The sequence below is a fragment of the Mercenaria mercenaria genome, chromosome 10 (assembly GCF_021730395.1).
Source record: "Mercenaria mercenaria strain notata chromosome 10, MADL_Memer_1, whole genome shotgun sequence".
In the NCBI taxonomy this organism is placed as follows: domain Eukaryota; kingdom Metazoa; phylum Mollusca; class Bivalvia; order Venerida; family Veneridae; genus Mercenaria; species Mercenaria mercenaria.
In genome coordinates, this window is record NC_069370.1 from 20,837,672 (window position 1) to 20,856,980 (window position 19,309).

At 35.1% G+C, this 19,309-nt stretch overlaps 1 protein-coding gene across 7 annotated transcripts in view; it reads right to left on the reverse strand.

Annotated features, from left to right (window-relative positions):
- The window catches only part of LOC123559698 (roundabout homolog 2-like), a 176,226-nt gene that overhangs the window by 145,230 nt on the left and 11,687 nt on the right, over positions 1-19,309 (reverse strand). The window contains exon 2 of one of the 7 annotated variants that reach the window (XM_053552459.1): positions 19,087-19,263. The exons of the other annotated variants lie outside the window; for them this stretch is intronic. The gene's annotated coding sequence lies outside the window, so the exon portion shown is untranslated. The remainder of the gene's footprint in view (positions 1-19,086; positions 19,264-19,309) is intronic. 7 annotated transcript variants of the gene reach the window in all.

Here is a 19,309-nt window from a genome sequence, read left to right on the forward strand (position 1 = left end):
ATCTTTCAATTTGGACAGTACCATTAACTGTTAAAAGGGGTGCATACCAAAAAGTAAATGACTGAATGGCAAACAGTGTAGATCATGATCAGACTGCATGGATTTGCAGGCTGATCATGATCTGCACTGGTCGCAAAGGCAGAATTAATTGTTTTCAGCATGATAAGGGTTAATAATGCTACAGTGACGCAGTGCAAAATGCAACATACAATTCCGATTCAGTAAAAGCACAAGTTTTTATCGTTATGATTAAAGGGTTCAGAAACAAAAATAGTCCCTTACAAGACGTTTTCATTGCATATAATTCTAAGCTGCATAAAACTCCATTAGTGCGAGACAATGCATTTCCATACCGTAAAAAAGGGGTACTCAGAAGTAATGGAATGTCTTCGCACTAAAGAAATAAAAAATCCTGCTAAAAACTGCAAAGACAATCAGACTGTGTTTGTCACATCAATTTCAGTTATTACTCTGAAAGAAACATGACTGAGTAGACTTACCGACAAGAAATTATGTCTTACTAAAATCCGAAATGACATAGGTTCAGTTACAACAGGAAACGTGTCCAATATACATCATAGAAACCCCACTTAAAAATACTTAAAGATCTAAAATCAGGCTGCAACTAAGAAACAAGGGGATATAACTATGAGAAAAATGGCCCCTTACTTCATTTACATCTACATAATATTAACACTAGAGTTAACACCTTCTACAGACATGTCAATAAGAAGAGTAGCCGGCTCCGCAGAATCTGCACTCAACTGAATTTCAGATACTAGTAAACCATGGTTGGATCCATACAGCAGAGCATGGTCTTCACAAATGTTTAAACCCCTGGTGTGCCTTTCAATTTTAGTTGCCACAATAGGAAAAACTACACTGCAGCCAAACGGGAAAGGGCTGCTTATTGCAATTTCAAGAAGTATCATAGTTAGAGAATCAACAAAGGGGCTGTGATTCCAAACTTGAACACGTTTTTTGACAAATTCTTTGTTTATTTTCAACAGATTCAAGACACTAATTCAATATCTCATGAACAAAATATTGTCTAGAGAGCGAGCCAAGAATTTCCTGTGATAACAGGAGCTGTCAGTAGGTTTTTTTACATGTTTTTTATGTAATCAATCAAACATGTCTCCGCAACTCCAAGTTAAAGACAATTATAATGCAGCTGAAATTGACTTTTCTGAGCCCCAGCACCTTTTCAACGGCTAAAAGGACGTTCTTCCTTTTTTACATGACCCATGGGTAAAGGATTCATAATACATAAACGATTTGCCATGCATGTGCTGAGGCCTTGTCAGCATCAGTTAATATATTATAAGCAACTATTTCCGAGAAAAAAAAAATACAAACATTGAGTGTCTCCTTGGTGACAAGTAACTATCATCACACACTACGAAATCAACAGTATTCGTGAAGGACCAATTTTCATGCATTTTCATGCATTTTATGGTTAAAATCAGTCTAAGAAATTTAATCTCAACAAACAATTTCCATTCACTTTATGTTGTAAAGTTGAAATCCATTCATTCACATCTCCCATAAAATAGCGGTTTTGAACAAAACCACGAAATTTCATGCCCACGAAATTAAATGATTTTACCTTACAAATACCAGAGAATAGATACCATAGAAATCAGTTGTTTCTAAGATTCTGTAAATTTACTGATGGAAGTATTCTTGTAATATCATCGGTTTTCTGAGAAAATTCAACTAGTACGGCTTCCAAAATTTCTACCATAAAAATGCCTAATTCTTCTGCCATCAAATGATATTAATTCCAGTTGTAAATTTCTCTAGTAATAAGCATTTTGCATACAATTTATTAAATAAATTGTATGTGTAATTGCTTTGCAAAAAAAAAACGCAGTTAATATTTGATCAAAGGTAAGGATCAGGTGCATTATATCAGGGGACTAATTTTGAACAACTCATGCAATGTGACTGTATTACCGAAAAGCAGCTGAGCTTTAATGAAAATAAATTCATAATCAGATTAGTACCTATCTAGCTCTAGCTGGCTGTAACATATTAACAAATCACTAACAAGAAATGACCTAAATTTACGTTGGTTTATAAGCTTATTTATAAAAGTCATCACCTGACACCCATATGACAGACTGTTAGAAACTTTTACTTGGAGAACAGTGCAAAGATGCACCAGAAGCTTCCTTGGTTCTTCAGCATGCCAGGCGTAAAGCACCCATACATGGAGATCTTATCACAATATTAGTTAACTTTAACTGGAGTAAGACTGGGTTCAACTTAAGTCCCCCTGTTTCACAGTCAGATGGCGTTACCACTGAACCACAGTGTTTGCTCTTAAAGCAGTATAGGTGGCTACATATAATACAATATACAGACAATAATATTGTGACCATCTTTTTTGTTTGTTTGTTTTGATTTCACGCCATTTTTCAATAGTATTTCAGTTATGTAACGACGGCAGTTAACCTAACCAGTGTCCCTGGATTCTGTACCAGTACAAACCTGTTCTCCACAAACTGCCAACTTCCCCATATGAATCAGAGGTGGAGGACGAATGATTTCAGACACAATGTCTATTATTAAATCATCACGTAAAACATACGCCTCGCCCTGGGCCCAAATGCAAAACCCCGCGATCCGTAGGTCTGTGCTCTCCCTATTGAGATAAGCAGGTGGGCTGATACAAGCTGACTACATACATGACAATACACTGCCAATAATGAGGTGACCATTTTATTCTATGCTGATGTACCAATAGTATTTATACAAGTTTGGATTTTCATACGACTTTGATATGACTATTATATTATATGGCAACATTATCATATGATTATAATATGGCAACATATCAAGATATAACTATAATATGGCAACATCACTGTTATGAGATGATTATGATATGGCAATACAATGACATCATAACATTTTGGAGGGAAAACGCAATGTTTACCAGAAATTGCATTTTTAAATAGGCCAAAAAAAAACAACAGGCATAAAATTCAAAGAATGTTTTCAGATCAAAAGTTGAGCAGAAAAGAATGTACCAAGATTACGGTCGCATTTTGTTACTCCATCTCTGGCTAGACACGAGGCTATAAATTTGCCATGATTTTTGTGAAATCCATTAGTATGCCCTATCTTACAAACTTTGATAGGGATTAAAACAAATAGCATGCATGCATGCGTGTCGATGCCGTGTCTGCATGCATAATTGTAACGAAGACACGATACTTTTTCCCATGGTGGGCTATGACTCTGGAATAGCGATCGAAAATTACCCCTAGCTGAAATAAGAGAATTTTTATGCTGATTCAACAGTTATCATGGATAAAACATACATTTCTAAAATACAGAAAATCTGAACTTTGATTGTGAAGATTACATAACATCATTAACATAATAAAAAAGTTTTAAAATCACTAGGACTACAATCCCGTTAATTGGTGGCACTTAGCAGTGTGATTGCACTTGAAGACTTATGCCATGCTCAAGCCCTTAATCATCGGCGAGCCTTAAACGTGTATAAAATATATTACAGCTCACACTCTCTAAAGTGAAACACAGCTGCAAAGACTTAAGTTAAATGAGCCGTGCCATGGGAAAACCAACATAGTGGGTGTGCGACCAGCATGGATCCAGACCAGCCTGCGCATCCGCGCAGTCTGGTCAGGATCCATACTGTTCGCTAACAGTTTCTCCAATTCCAATAGGCTTTAAAAGCGAACAGCATGGAGCCTGACCAGACTGCGCAGATGCGCAGGCTGGTCTGGATCCATGCTGATCGCACACCCACTATGTTGGTTTTCCCATGGCACGGCTCAAATGTGTTTTTGAACAGAGGGAGTACCTCCAGACAGGTTCATTGTACTAAGAATTTTGTATAATTGGAAAGAAATTTTCATAGGGAGGGCATAAAATGTTGCTCTTTGAAGGTGTTGTATGTTTAAACAGAGGCTAGACTGTAATGTAAAATAATGCTGATTAAATAGATCATCAAAAAAATTAGCTATAACATTTTGTAGATAAATAAAGGCAGACTTTCAAAGGAGACCATAATTATTAAACTGTAAAAATTAGAAAATTAGTCAAAAACATTAATTATATGCTACAAATCAAAATGACCTAACACAATGTGTTATAATGATGTTTGACTTCTTTTGTGATCAGAGGGGAGGGGAAGTGTGAGTGTGTGGAGAGGGGGGGGGGGGGGGGGGGTTGGGGAGGGTAGGAAGTGTGAGTGTGTGGTGGTAGCAGTGGAGCGGGGGGGGGCAGGGAGGGCAGAGAGGAGACATATTATTTTCCAAACCACACTCTCAAACATTTTTTTGAAATCAGTTTCTTTCATAAAAAACATCCATCTTTACTGCAAATTCTATATATTCAAGCTTTACTCTGAACGTAAATCAAACAAGTAACATCTACCTGAAATGATATAAATCATGGCGAAAACATACAGGAAAAACTTAATAACATATCTGTAAATTATGTTCAATCTTATTCATCTTTTTGATCAAATGTACAAAAATAAGAAATGAGACCCTTTTAATCAAACATTCAAACAACATGCTGTTCAAAACACGAAACATTTCAACAGTGAAATAAATTATACAAATTGAATAAAACCCATCTTGTTACAATCTAATTCTGTGTAATATTTCTTCATCATGAGCTTAAAATGGCTTCTTCATTTTAATATCTGTTTTAAAGATCGGGTGTATTTATTGGTATCATCTCTTAGAGATTTAATCAATAATCAAAACGCTAAGTCAACTACATGTAACTGTAATCTCGACAAGACATACATGTTCTTGCCTTTTGTATTAAATTTGGTGATTATCTCCCTTTAATGAAAACCTCTTTTCAACAGAATTTCCGTTTTCAAAGTACAGTAGAATTCCGCTATTAAGACCACCCGTGGTTCTTCGTACAACTGGTCTTATTAGCGGTCTGGTCTGATTAGTGGACAAGGCTATACGGGGGAAGGTCTGGCAGATAATAACACATTGGAATACAATCAAGACGCAATAATGGCAAACACAGTGTTCAATTTATATGTAGCTTTATTTTCTTACGGATCAAACTGTGTATTAATTAAGGACGCACTTAACTGATAATGATTTGAATTTTGTTCAATTAAAGACAATTACAACAATATCAAACCTTTTCAAACTTCATTCTCCACTGAAATCCCAAACGTATTTACATTAATAATAACAAACAAACACTGTTTAGATCTAATTAAATCCGTTTTAATCCAGTCAATTCGATCAGCGGGCATTCGTCTAATTACAAACAAATTAATTATTTCAACAATTTCTTATGTTAAAATAGCGATGTAAAACACCAAACATCTTTAAATAACAATTTCAGAGAATCAAACAGTTTGATACGTTGTTTTGACAACGTTTAAAGACTTGTTAGCAATTAAAGGATAAATACACAATGTACACGCTTAACGTGTTAACACGATGTCGCATGTGTTAATTCCCGCGGCGATTCGCGGTAACATACAGAAAAATTTGAGTGGTCGTAATTGCGGTGATTAATTAAGTGTGAAAAAATCAAACAGTTCTGAAATTGGTTGTCGCATTAGTGGATTAGCGGTCTGGTTGCATTTTCGGACAAACGACCATTGGTTTTAAGAAGGAAATATTCCTTTCTTTGCAAAATCGGTCGTATTAGCGGTGCGGTCGTAATTTCGGCGTGGTCGTAAGTAGGAATATTACTGTACCTTTGATTAGCATTAAGATATTTCAGTTATCTGACGTAACATAGACTTTCCAAACTGCTTCAAGGTACATGTACTCTAAATCAATACTGGCTGCACATATAAAAGGGAAGTAATAAAAAGATCAAGAACTCAAATTTCTTCTGATTTAGTGCAGAAAATGTCATCAAAAAATATGTGATTATAATATGATATATATGGCAACTGCAGTATAAATGTTTTCATATTTGTTTTAAGTAGTACTACTGACCAAAATATATGTTAAACCTTGTACCAAAGATACTAAATAAGCAGAAAAGATACCCCCCCAAAAAAGCACGAAATATATAATCATTTTCTTCAGTGCAATACAGAAAAAAATACTAAAAAATAACTGCAAACAAGATGGAATAAACGTGTTAAGGGAAAAAAATGTTAATAAAAACCTCATAATCCACTTGTTTATTGTGTAATAAATTAACAAACATGCGATTTGTTTTCCGTTTAATCTCGGATTGATGAGCTTTTACATCTTCATCTGATTAAATCCATGAATCTTAATTTACAGCAGCAGCCAAAAAATACTGGTGCTAATTTCTGAAATTTCTTTGGAATCTGTTTCAATGGCAAATTATTTTGTTGGAATTTCTGTTTTCAAGTGTAAGTGTACATCAAACGCAAGTCAAATCATGCTTTTGTCAAAATATATAATTATGTAAGTTTTAAAGAAATGTTTCAACAAGAAATTTTCAAAAGAACTAGAGATTACTTTTCTTACATCTTAGCGCTGTTATTTATAGGAAAAAAACTGATGCAGCATTTAATACATGATTTGCAAAAAATATCAAGAAACACAAGATATTTCAATGCTATAAATTTACTACTACCGTGTATCATATTTCACACAAATTTAATCTTTTCACACTCTAAAACAGTTACTTTTAACTCCTGATGAGTAAAAAGTACATTAAGTTAAACTCCTCTGTTTTTGACAATTTATCTTTGTGCTTTCTTACGCTTGTGCGGGTGTCAGGATTGATCCGTGGCTTCAATAAAGCGGCTTAAGTTGTCTTTAACAATCCAATTAATTGCCATTAAATAACACACATTTTTTTCTTTCATCAAAATCCCAGCTTTAGTTCACACACCTTTAAGAGACATTCCAGCAAGTCTTAAATCTGCGCATCTCGTAAAAATGCAACAAAAGCGGAAAAAAAATATATATATACGCATAAACGTGCATAATCGTGTTAAGTTTATTATGATATTTTTCTCAATAATGCTGCAGGAAAGACTCTCGGAATGCATTAAAACGTACACCCAATGGCAAAAACTCTGCCATTATATGCAGCTTCATTAAACATAGGTAACTGGTGAATCTCTTTAATTAATACAACTAAATATTAATAGAGATTCCATAGCTTACGACCTATAAAGTGACATTTCCAGAAAAGTAAACGTAAAAAAGGAGAAATCTCTCTTTCAAAATCAGAAAACATACACAAGAACAAAGAACTTTTGTGCCTTTGAAATAATTTTAGTTCTCAAGGCATTCTTATTTATATTAGATCTAAAAGTTTTCTAAAAATATTTTATCTCCGAATTTACATACAATTCATCTCATCTTTCCAGACACTTGGAAGAAGGTGTCTCAAAAAGTACCTCCCATAATTGAATTTATCTTCCCTTGATGCTATTTTTTTTATCCGACAACTGTTATCAAAATGTGGTAAATTTTTCCTGCAAAAAAATCTCTGTTTACTTCCTGGCCAGTAACTAAAAAATTTCATTAATTCCAGCTGTGAGCATTCGTCATGGAACTACTTTATTTTGTCGATTTTTTGTTTATGAATAAATTAAAATGGGTAAACTATCTTTAGAATATTTCATGATGCTAGCGGAGGGTATGTCAAGTCAATTTGACATATCGAAGATTATTTCCAGATAGTGTAGCAATAAAACTGTTCTACTCGCATAATTAATGCGAATAAACTCAAATGTTAAAGGATATATAGAATTTCAGTAGCACTAGCAAAAAGGCCTTTACGAGCAAAAATTTATTATTAATTACTGTACAACATAACAAATCATTAAAAACTGACAACTGTTTTTGTGCCCGCCTACAAACATGGTCATAATTAAAACGTAACAAAAAAATGTATGTTTCCGCAAACTTAAATGACCTTGAATTTTTATTTGCGGTAAACTTTTTTGTATATCATTAAAGCAAGTAAATCATGGCAAACACAACACACATTCCATCAGCCGGTTATAATTTGGATTTCGAACAAAAACCTTCTTTTTCGGTATTTGAGCCGTGCCATGAGAAAACCAACATAGTGGGTGTGCGACCAGCATGGATCCAGATCAGCCTGCGCATCCGCGCAGTCTGGTCAGGATCCATGCTGTTCGCTTTTAAAGCCTACTGCAATTAGAGAAACCATTAGCGAACAGCATGGATCCTGACCAGACTGCGCAGATGCGCATGCTGGTCTGAATCCATGCTGGTCGCAAACCCACTATGTTGATTTTCTCATGGCACGGCTCATTTAAAAACGTGCCTTTGTCAAAAAGCTTTGTCAAATCCTCAGGGGTTACATTCCAATTGACCAAATTACAATATGCCAAATCATCCCTAAGTGCTTACATTTTTTAATTATTCATCCAGAATGCAGAAGCCAAATCCAATATGAGCCGCTAACGGTAACAAATTGCCATACTTAGCAGCGAAATGCAAATTAATATAAATGTGAGTGGTTTACAACTGACCAGATGTCGCAAAATTACTGTCCAATTATTTGCTGGACACAAAAAGTTAATCCCTTGCAGGGCAATAATTCAAGACAATCCTGTCAGCTGTTGTACAGAAAAAGTAGTCCCTGCCACTTATAAGGTCGTTACGGCGAAAATGACCAATCTAAATGTGCATGTATGCATTAGACACTGAATCGCTAAATTAATTCTAAAATCGTATGGGATGCAGTCCTTGTCTTTGATCTTTGAAGCAGACATAAATATGACAGCTGATGTTTTAATATTGTTGAGAAGAGACAAAAGAAAATATCTAAATTAGAAAATCTTCAAATATGTCCCTAAAGCCCTGCTCATCATTAGACTAACCATGTTGTGGAAACTCATGTTCAAGACGCAGCTAAAGTTAGCGGAGGTAGAGCTGACAGCTGACTTTTCACATGTCTCCATCAGTGTGTTAGTAAAAACAGATGACTCTGTTAAGAATAAAGCAATCAAAATGACACATGGCACTGAGAAAAAAAGAACTAAAAACATTAAAACATTGGCATTTTCAAATTTTTCATCAATTTGTCTATTATAATGTGTCATAATTATACTATAATTACATCCATGACAATGGTGTTTTCAATACATATTTACAACTGCTTTTGTACAAACAATATATGATTGGAATATTTGTTTTGAATTTTAGTCATCATTTGTCGTAAAACAACATTAAATATTGAAGCGTTTTAAACAGAAGCAACACAAGGCTAAATGACAGTAAGAGTAAACGGTTAATCAGTTTTTAATTACCGATCTAAAGTTGGTGATTAACGACTGTCGTCTGCATAATCTATCTCCATTTTAGCCCATACATTGAAAGATGACAGTTTTCCATTTAAACCTGGCTTTTTTTTCAATGATGATATTTTTATCTAATGGTACACAGTAAATGAAATTTTTCCATGTGTCGCCCTTTACATCACAGCATGCGGATACAACTGTTGGATGATGATGAGTTTTTATCCTTCCACACAACAATGCCAATTAAACGAAATCGGGTGACATCTGCAGTTTTTAATTGGAATTGTTCAACAACAATGATAACACATCCCTGATAAAAATCTTGATGGGTTATAAAACACTAAAATCTATACATTAAACTCATCTGAGCCGTGCCATGAGAAAATCAACATAGTGGGTTTGCGACCAGCATGGATCCAGACCAGCCTGCGCATCCGCGCAGTCTGGTCAGGATCCATGCTGTTCGCTGATGGTTTCTCTAATTGCAGTAGGCTTTAAAAGCGAACAGCATGGATCCTGACCAGACTGCGCGGATGCGCAGGCTGGTCTGGATCCATGCTGGTCGCACACCCACTATGTTGGTTTTCTCATGGCACGGCTCATCTACCGACTGATTTTCATGACTTCATACATACACTGAACTGAACAGATGCCATTTTATGTTTCAGAACTGGATAGAGCTTTTACATATATGCTGAATTTCGATCTAAATCTCTTTGGTGAAACTGTATAAATCGAAACATGACCTCTTTCCAGAACACGTTCGGTAACCAAATTACTGCTTTTCAGATCTAGTTTGGTGTCTAAACTAGAATTTCATTTTACATATATGCTGAATTTCAATCTAAATCTCTTTGGTGAAACTGTATAAATCGAAACATGACCTCTTTCCAGAACGCGTTCGGTAACCAAATTACTGCTTTTCAGATCGAGTTTGGTGTCCAAACTAGAATTTCATTTCCTGCCTGTTGACGTCTCTGTTTCGTTTAACTTTTCTTTCATTAAGGCATTTTAACTTTTCGTTTCGTTAAGGCATAAATGTAAAATCATATGGCTCATTGATCATAATGCATTCTAAATTGATTATGTTGGCCTTAAAACCCATGCAAGACTAATATAAATATGTGCACTAATAGTCTCTTTCAGATTTTCTATACTGAACTCACATTTTTTGAAGTTTTGATTTTGCCCGTAGTGGTGTCCTACATCACAGACAGGGCCATTTCTAAAGGAATCTAGCCCCCCACCTAAGATAAGCATCTTATAACATGTATCCATTCCTTAAAATATACAAACAGTATATACTTTAATATCAAGCATTTTTACTATAATGCTAAAATGTGCCAAAGAGTATAAAACTCATTCTCTTCTTAAAAAGCTTAAAAAGCTTATCACTATCTGCCCCAGACAATGATTATAATAGAGACAGAAAGAAGGAAACGTATGATTACTCTTCTGGCAGTGCAGACAAAGCAGAATTCATGCAAACAGGAAAAAAGGAATATATTACGACAGTTATTATATAAATCGTCAGACCGATATATAATATACAGATAACCGAGCAAGTCTATCAGACGAAGGTCATCATATTTATCGCCGGAAACCCATCCATTACGAAAACATCACATTCTGTCTATACAGTTACTTTCCGAAATACACTTTTATCATAATCGTTATCTAGCATTACAAAAACTAATTTCCTATATTTTGAGAAAAATTCTACGCACAGCATAGACGCATAGACATTTATTTCCTCCAAATTGTCAGTCTACATTAATTCTTCATTATTACAATAAACATTTAAGGCTTTCTGTTTGTAATCAAAGTATACATTTAAGATGCGGAAAAAATCCACATAAACCTAGCGCAATTTTTGAATGATATGTAGACACTCTACGAGGTTGTTTGATCTCGTACATTACCTTTCGCTTTATGAGAATTTGCAAATTGTTCTCGTGAAGACTAATTTTGCTGCTGTATACACTAACAATTAGTATTCCCGACTTTTTACGTGCCTGCGGGGAGAAAAAAATCCTTGTTTTAGAACCTGTCTCCATTTCACACAGTCTAGCTATCCTAGGTCTAATATGAGTAACTGTTATCAAAGAAAAAGTATTTTTTGAAATTGCAACAGTATTTTTTTATGGCATTCACACCTTTGTTGGAAATTTAGGTTTCTTTTAATAAATTTATACTAATTTATTTTAGGCTGATTGTGAAGCATGTTCTAGACTCCCTACAATTCATTCCTGATGGAATCCATCACTACAAGGGTGTGAGAGAAGAGATGTTAGTTTTCCTTTTAATGTTGAGTGCCAAGCAAGTGAGCTAATTGGTACCGTTTTTCACGTCTTTGGTTTGACGTTGCCGGAAATCAAATCCGAGCACTCGAAGCGGATGCTCTACCACTAGGCTATCGAGGATTTAGCTAATTTAGTGAAAATAGTAAAAGAGATTTTTATATCTGGCAAAAAAAAAGGAATTTACCAATAAAAAAGTAAAATACTTTCCATCCAAATTATCACATTATAACATTCTTTTCCTAATTCAAAAAGTAATCTATAGAAAAACACAAGTTTTCATTTTTGTTCCTACCGGAAACAATAATTTTTCCTTAGCCTTAAGATAAAAAGGAACAGGGAACCAACACTTTGGTCATAAATCATATTGACATAGAGTGGTGTCCAAAATGAGTAGTTTCATTAGCTGCCTTGCTTTTTCCAATTTCCTCTGGAATGAAGATGAGTTTCTGTGATCATGTATTGTTCCACGCATGTGGTCAACACATTGTTTCGTTGCAATTTGCATTTTCTCCACAGGGAATGTTTTTTGCCTTCATGTTTTTTGTTACTAAATGAGCAGAATGGACAGGGGTATAACAGACTCGGGGTATTATTTTGTAAGGAGGCATTACAGAAATCATTGAAAGAACAAATTACAGCAATGGTAAATTTTGGTAAAACTGAATTCTTGGTATAAATTTGGGGTGGATTGGGGGTTCATTCTGTTGTTTTAGGGTTGTTGTTTTTTTAAATTCACCCAAAACTTTCATAATCTTAATAAAACAATATATGCATGATTTTTAATTTTTTCAAACTGATCATGTTGCCGATCATAGGTAATCAATCGTATTTTTATTCTGCTGTGTTCTGTATGTACTTAATATTGTATATGGCTCCTTTTTAGCATCATATATTGCTGATCATTATTGGATTTATCGCATTTTCCCAATGTCACCAAGTTCATACAAGTCTGCCATTAAATATTTATACATCTCGACAGTCATACCTGACTATGCCTTCTGCCCAGCATTCCACTTTTGTTAACTGTTATTTTATACCTCAATAATGCGAAAAATCTGTAATAAAACCCCAATATCCCAAAGAGACAATGACTTTAGCCTCAATAAACTGGACCCACAGGGACCTATAACCTAATGACATCAAACCTTTGATAACAATCGCCAATCATAAACAGCCAATCAAATGCCTGCAGGAAACTGGCCCCTTTTTGCTCTCTGATATGGATCAATAGTAATAATTATAGACAATTTTTGTAGGCACCAGTCCTTCGGTCAGTCCTGATTAAATCCAATATCGTTAGCAGACGTACTTTACAGTGAAATCAAAGGTTACAGAACCATGACAACAGGAAATGAATGACACTTGACCTTACAAGGGAGTCATTTCTGGAATTAATTTCAGGCTACAGTACTGTGATAACTTCAATTTTGGTGCGAAACCATGGTCATAAAAGAGACAAGATTGGAAGAGGCCTGGACACACAAAGAATAATATAATAATGGCATTTCTGTTCTAATTTTAGAAACTCCAAAAGCAAATTTACAGTGATTGAATTAATATTCAATGACGCTATCGTGGCTACAGAATTCACATTTTATTAGAAACAGAATGAAAAGGAAAACCTAAACCATAATATTTACTTCCATTCAGGCTATCAGCCAAACTTTGCCATCTAAAAAACACATATTTCGAATATGCACATGGTTCCGCAGAAATAGAAAATCACTTCTACCATGACCGTTTTCCAATAAAAGTAGTTCCTCTGACAGACTATATATCTCTGGTATCCTGTAAATGTAATATGCCGTCAATAAAACATGAGGAATGTTCAAAATATATTGCCGCCCTATGGCACAGAATGAGCTGATTTCAACTTTTATCGTTTTTAAAAATTTTACACGAATGCACATGTGCAGAAAGCAGCAACATAATAAAATGGAGATAAAACGTAAAATGAAACATGTTATCAATGTAAAAAAAAAAAGATTTCAATTTTTTTTAATCATTTTTCCTCACCCAACAACCCACTGTATATTTTTTGTCATGAATTCACATCTCATCATAAAACAAGAGGGCCAAGATGGCCCTAGGTCGCTCACCTAAGAAACACTCCATAACAGTGTAAAACATGTTTGACCTAGTGATTTCATGGAAACAAATATTCTGACCAATTTTCATTAAGATTGGACCAAAAAATTGGTCTCTTGCGATAAAACAAGCATTTTCTTAGATATGACCTAGTTTTTGACCCTAGATGACCCATGTTCAAACTCGACCTAGATTTTATCAAGGCAATCATTCTGACCAAAATTCATGAAGATCAACTGAAAAATACAGCCTCTATCACATACAGAAGTTTTTCCTTTGATTTGACCAAGTGACCTAGTTTTTGACCTCAGATGACCCATATTCAAATTCGACCTAGATTTCATTAAGGCAATCAACCTGACCAAATTTCATAAATATCAACTGAAAAAAACAGTCTCTATCGCATACACAAGATTTTTCTTTAATTTGACCTAGTGACCTAGTTTTTGACCTCAGATAACCCATATTCAAAACCGACCTAGTTTTCATCAAGGCAATCACTCTGACCAAATTTCATGAAGATCAATTGAAAAATACACCCTCTATTGCATACACAATGTTTTTCTTCGATTTGACCTAGTGACCTAGTTTTTGACCCCAGATGACCCATTTTCGAAATCAGCCTAGATTTTATCAAGGTAATCATTCTGGCTAAATTTCATGAAGATCAGTTGAAAAATACAGCCTCTATTGCATACACAAGGTTTTTCTTTGATTTGACCTAGTGACCTAGTTTTTGACCCCAGATGACCCATTTTCGAACTCGGCCTAGATTTCATCAAGGCAATCATTCTGACCAAAATTCATGAAGATCAATTGAAAAATACAGCCTCTATCGCATACACAAGGTTTTTACGTGATATGACCTAGTGACCTAGTTTTTGACCCCAGATGACCCATTTTCGAACTTGGCCTAGATTTCTTCAAGGTTATCATTCTGACTAAAATTCATGAAGATCAATTGAAAAATACCGCCTCTATCGCATACACAAGGTTTTTCTTTGATTTGACCTAGTGACCTAGTTTTTGACCCGAGATGACCCATTTTCGAACTCGGCCTAGATTTCATTAAGGCAATCATTCTGACCAAAATTCATGAAGATCAATTGAAAAATACAGCCTCTATCGCATACACAAGGTTTTTCTTTGATTTGACCTAGTGACCTAGTTTTTGACCCGAAATGACCCATTTTCGAACTCGGCCTAGATTTCATCAAGGTTATCATTCTGACCAATATTCATGAAGAAGAATTGAAAAATACAGCCTCTATCGCATACACAAGGTTTTTCTTTGATTTGACCTAGTGACCTAGTTTTTGACCCGAGATGACCCATTTTCGAACTCGGCTTAGATTTCATCAAGGTTATCATTCTGACCAACATTCATGAAGATTAATTGAAAAATACCACCTCTATCGCATACACAAGGTTTTTCTTTGATTTGACCTAGTGACCTAGTTTTTGACCCGAGATGACCCATTTTCGAACTCGACCTAGATTTCATCAAAGTTATCATTCTGACCAATATTCATGAAGATTAAATGAAAAATACAGTCTCTATCGCATACACAAGGTTTTTCTTTGATTTGACCTAGTGACCTAGTTTTTGACCCGAGATGACCCATTTTCGAACTCGGCCTAGATTTCATCAAGGTTCTCATTCTGACCAATATTCATGAAGATTAATTGAAAAATACAGCCTCTATCGCATACACAAGCTAAATGTTGACAGACGACAGACGACAGACGACAGACGACGGACGACGGACGCCGGACATCGAGCGATCAGAAAAACTCACCTGAGCATTGCTCAGGTGAGCTAAAAATATGACATGTAATAACTCGGAAATAAAAAAGTCTCAGAATCTATAAAAAAAAATATTCACATATCTGTCACGTATCCATGTCAGTTGTAAAAATGCTTTTAAGTCAGGGGCAAAACTGTTTAGGTAACAGTGAATTGGCATGCTCATGATATTTCTATGATCTGTGCTGCATTTTGTGTCTTCTAGTGGCAGTTTTCTTGTCTTGAAAATAGTTGAAGAAGCTGCGCTAATACAAAAAAATCCAGGTTTATCAAAATATAAACAAGAGGGCCATGAAGGCCCTGTATCGCTCACCTGACCTACAGACCTAAAGATCATTAAGATTAACATTCTGACCAAGTTTCATTAAGATATGGTCATAAATGTGGCCTCTAAAGTGTTAACTAGCCATTCCTTTGAAATGACCCCGTGACCTAGTTTTTGACCCGATATGACCCAGATTCGAACTTGACCTAAAGATCATCAAGTTTAACATTCTGACTAAGTTTCATGAATATACAGTCATAAATGTGGCCTCTAAAGTGTTAACAAGGTTTTCCTTTGATATGACCTAGTGACCTAGTTTTTGACCCCAACTGACCCAGATTTAAACTTGATCTAAAGATCATCAAGATTAATATTCTGACAAAGTTTCATTAAGATATGGTCATAACTGTGGCCTCTAAAGTGTTAACTAGCTTTTCCTTTGATTTGACCTGGTGACCTAGTTTTTGATCCGACATGACCCAGATTCAAACCTGCCCTAAAGATCATCAAGTTTAACATTCTGACTAAGTTTCATGAAGATACAGTCATAAATATGGCCTCTACAGTGTTAACAAGCTTTTCCTTTGATCTGACCTAGTGACCTAGTTTTTGACCCCACCTGACCCAGATTTACAACTGACCTTAATATCATCAAGATTTACATTCTGACCAAGTTTCATTATGATATGGTCATAAATGTGGTCTCTACAGTGTAAACTAGCTTTTCCTTTGATTTGACCTGGTGACCTAGTTTTTGATCCGACATGACCCAGATTCAAACTGGACCTTAAGATCATCAAGATTAACATTCTGGTCAAGTTTCATTAAGATTGGGCCAAAATTGTGACCTCTAGAGTGTTAACAAGCTTTTCCTTTGATTTGACCTGGTGACCTAGTTTTTGAACCCAGATGACCCAATATCGAACTCGTCCAAGATTTTATTGAGGGTAACATTCTGACCAAGTTTCATTAAGATTGGGCCAAAAATGTGACCTCTAGAGTGTTAACAAGCTTTTCCTTTGATTTGACCTGATGACCTAGTTTTTGATCCCAGATGACCCAATATCGAACTTGTCCAAGATTTTATTGAGGGTAACATTCTGACCAAGTTTCATTAAGATTGGGCCAAAAATGTGACCTCTAGAGTGTTAACAAGCTTTTCCTTTGATTTGACCTGATGACCTAGTTTTTGATCCCAGATGACCCAGTATCGAACTCGTCCAAGATTTTATTGAGGGTAACATTCTGACCAAGTTTCATTAAGATTGGGCCAAAAATGTGACCTCTAGAGTGTTAACAGTCAAATTGTTGACGACGGACGGACGGACGGACGGACGGACGACGGACGACGACGGACGACGGACACAGGGCGATCACTAAAGCTCACCTTTGAGCACTTCGTGCTCAGGTGAGCTAAAAACTAATCTGTCCGACATCTGACACAAATAGACTTAGGCAAAAGTTCAAATATTCAGGATTGTTTTTATTGTAGACACACACATTTTACAGATACATTTTTAAAAGCCAAATATTCAGTGAAATAGTGCATGTACATCTATACTGTAAGCAGCATTTCTTCAAGAAAGTATCTCCAAATCTCTTTAAATTTCTGTCTAATCAATTATTTTAACGATATGTGATTTTTCTGATTCATTAATATCATTTCTCCAAAACTGGATGAAAATGTGCATGTTGAACAATTCTAAAACTGTCAAAATTAACTTTCAAATATGTTTCAAATCGACTTCATTGCATACATAAAATTATAAGAATTAAATATGATGAGAAATTTAATTCTGAGCACTTAGTACCTTTTCATGCCTCTACTGTAACTGAGATACACTTTTCCACTTGAAAAAAAAAAACAGATGTATTTCCAAGACAACAGACGTATTTTACAGAAATAAATTTAAATTAGCATTCGAACAAAATGGGCAATCAATGTGATTTCCTGTTTATGGAAATGTTACACCAGTTTGTACGAGACTATCGCGTTTCACCTCAGCAGATCAATGCATACGGCAAACTAAGGACAGCAAGAAAAGCAAACAGACGTCATCTATTTTTAATGGTAGATTTCTATCGCAATCCTATGCGTAAAATATATTATTAACAGATACGTTTTCAAGCATGGTAGAAAAAAAACACCTCGGAATATGAATATCGCTATTATCGGAGACTTTTATTTTCCACCGGGGACATTTTAATATTTGCATTTATAGCTTTAGGCTAAAACGTAATCCTACAAAAAAAACAAAATACTTCTGAAAATTACAGAATCTGATACTGCTATTTCCATTGTATCAACAGCTTAACCTACTTCCATTAGGGATTTTACTATTCAGCACTTACTTTATTAAAACATCAGGTCAAAACAATCAAATCACAAATCAAAATTATCGAAAAAAGTAAGAAAGATTAATGGAATAGCTAAACAGTAACAATAGAATAGGTTATCTCAGTTGACATTATCGTGTATTATTTATTTTCCGATATAGAATTACAAAAGATAATAGCCAGCCCCGAGAAAGTGTATGTTATCTAAATGTAATTACCAGCTCTTGTGTTTATCAGACAGCCTCCCTTGATTAGTTCAACAGAACCAATTAGCAATTCACAAATCATGAGGTCCTGTCAACATTACTGATAGTGGCAAACATTCACAAAAGATAACCTCCCAAATGAAAAAGAGCAGAAAATGAACAATTAACGGAAAGTGAGAACTATTTTTAACTTTTCTTGTTTTCATTACAATCATGGAATTTCATTAAAACAATCGTGCCTTCAGTTGTTCTTTGTTTATTTTCTTTTTCACTGGATTCCATTGCTGTTAAGGAGTTTAACGCCAAGACATGTCGTCTGTTGAGTGTAGGAATTTTCCAGAGCTTTTTCGTCAAAGAAGTTGTCAATGAACAAATTAACATTTCCCATGAATTTATAAAGTAAATACAGAAGAAAAGACATTATTAAAACAAAAAATGATTGACTTAGACCTTCAAAACTATTAAATTGTTTGTTTCAAAGTACAGTTTGAAAGAAGTTTAAGACAGGTAGGTTGGCAAATATTGTTTATACCAAAATGTACCTCAAATTCGTGTGTACAAAACCATTAGATCTGCCTGGTCTATATTAATGGGAATGATACCTCATGTGCATGAAGACTTGGTCAAGCCCTGTTCATTAATTTGTTGACCGGACAATAATTTTTTTTTGACAGAAGTGAAATCCTCCAGGTCTATATTGTGCATGAAGTCTGGGTCAAGCCCTGTTGAATCATTGTTGAAGGGGCAATAAATGGAGATTTTGTAAGGAAACATTAAAACGAAAGTGTCAGAATCATAATTATGCATAAGTATGTTATTAAAAGGTGTCTAAAGTATACCAGTATATAAGAGTGCGTTTCGTCCACCTGCATATCCTGTTTGACAATTCATTTGCAACTGTTTTTATACCGTCTGCAGTATCATTTTCCGCATTACAAAACCTTTCATCATGGCTTGAGATCATTTACAGATATGCCGTTGTTAGTCACATGCTGTGCAGTCAAACCATTTATACCCTGCAAGGAGATTCAACAATCACACATCCCCACCCAAGGGAACGCA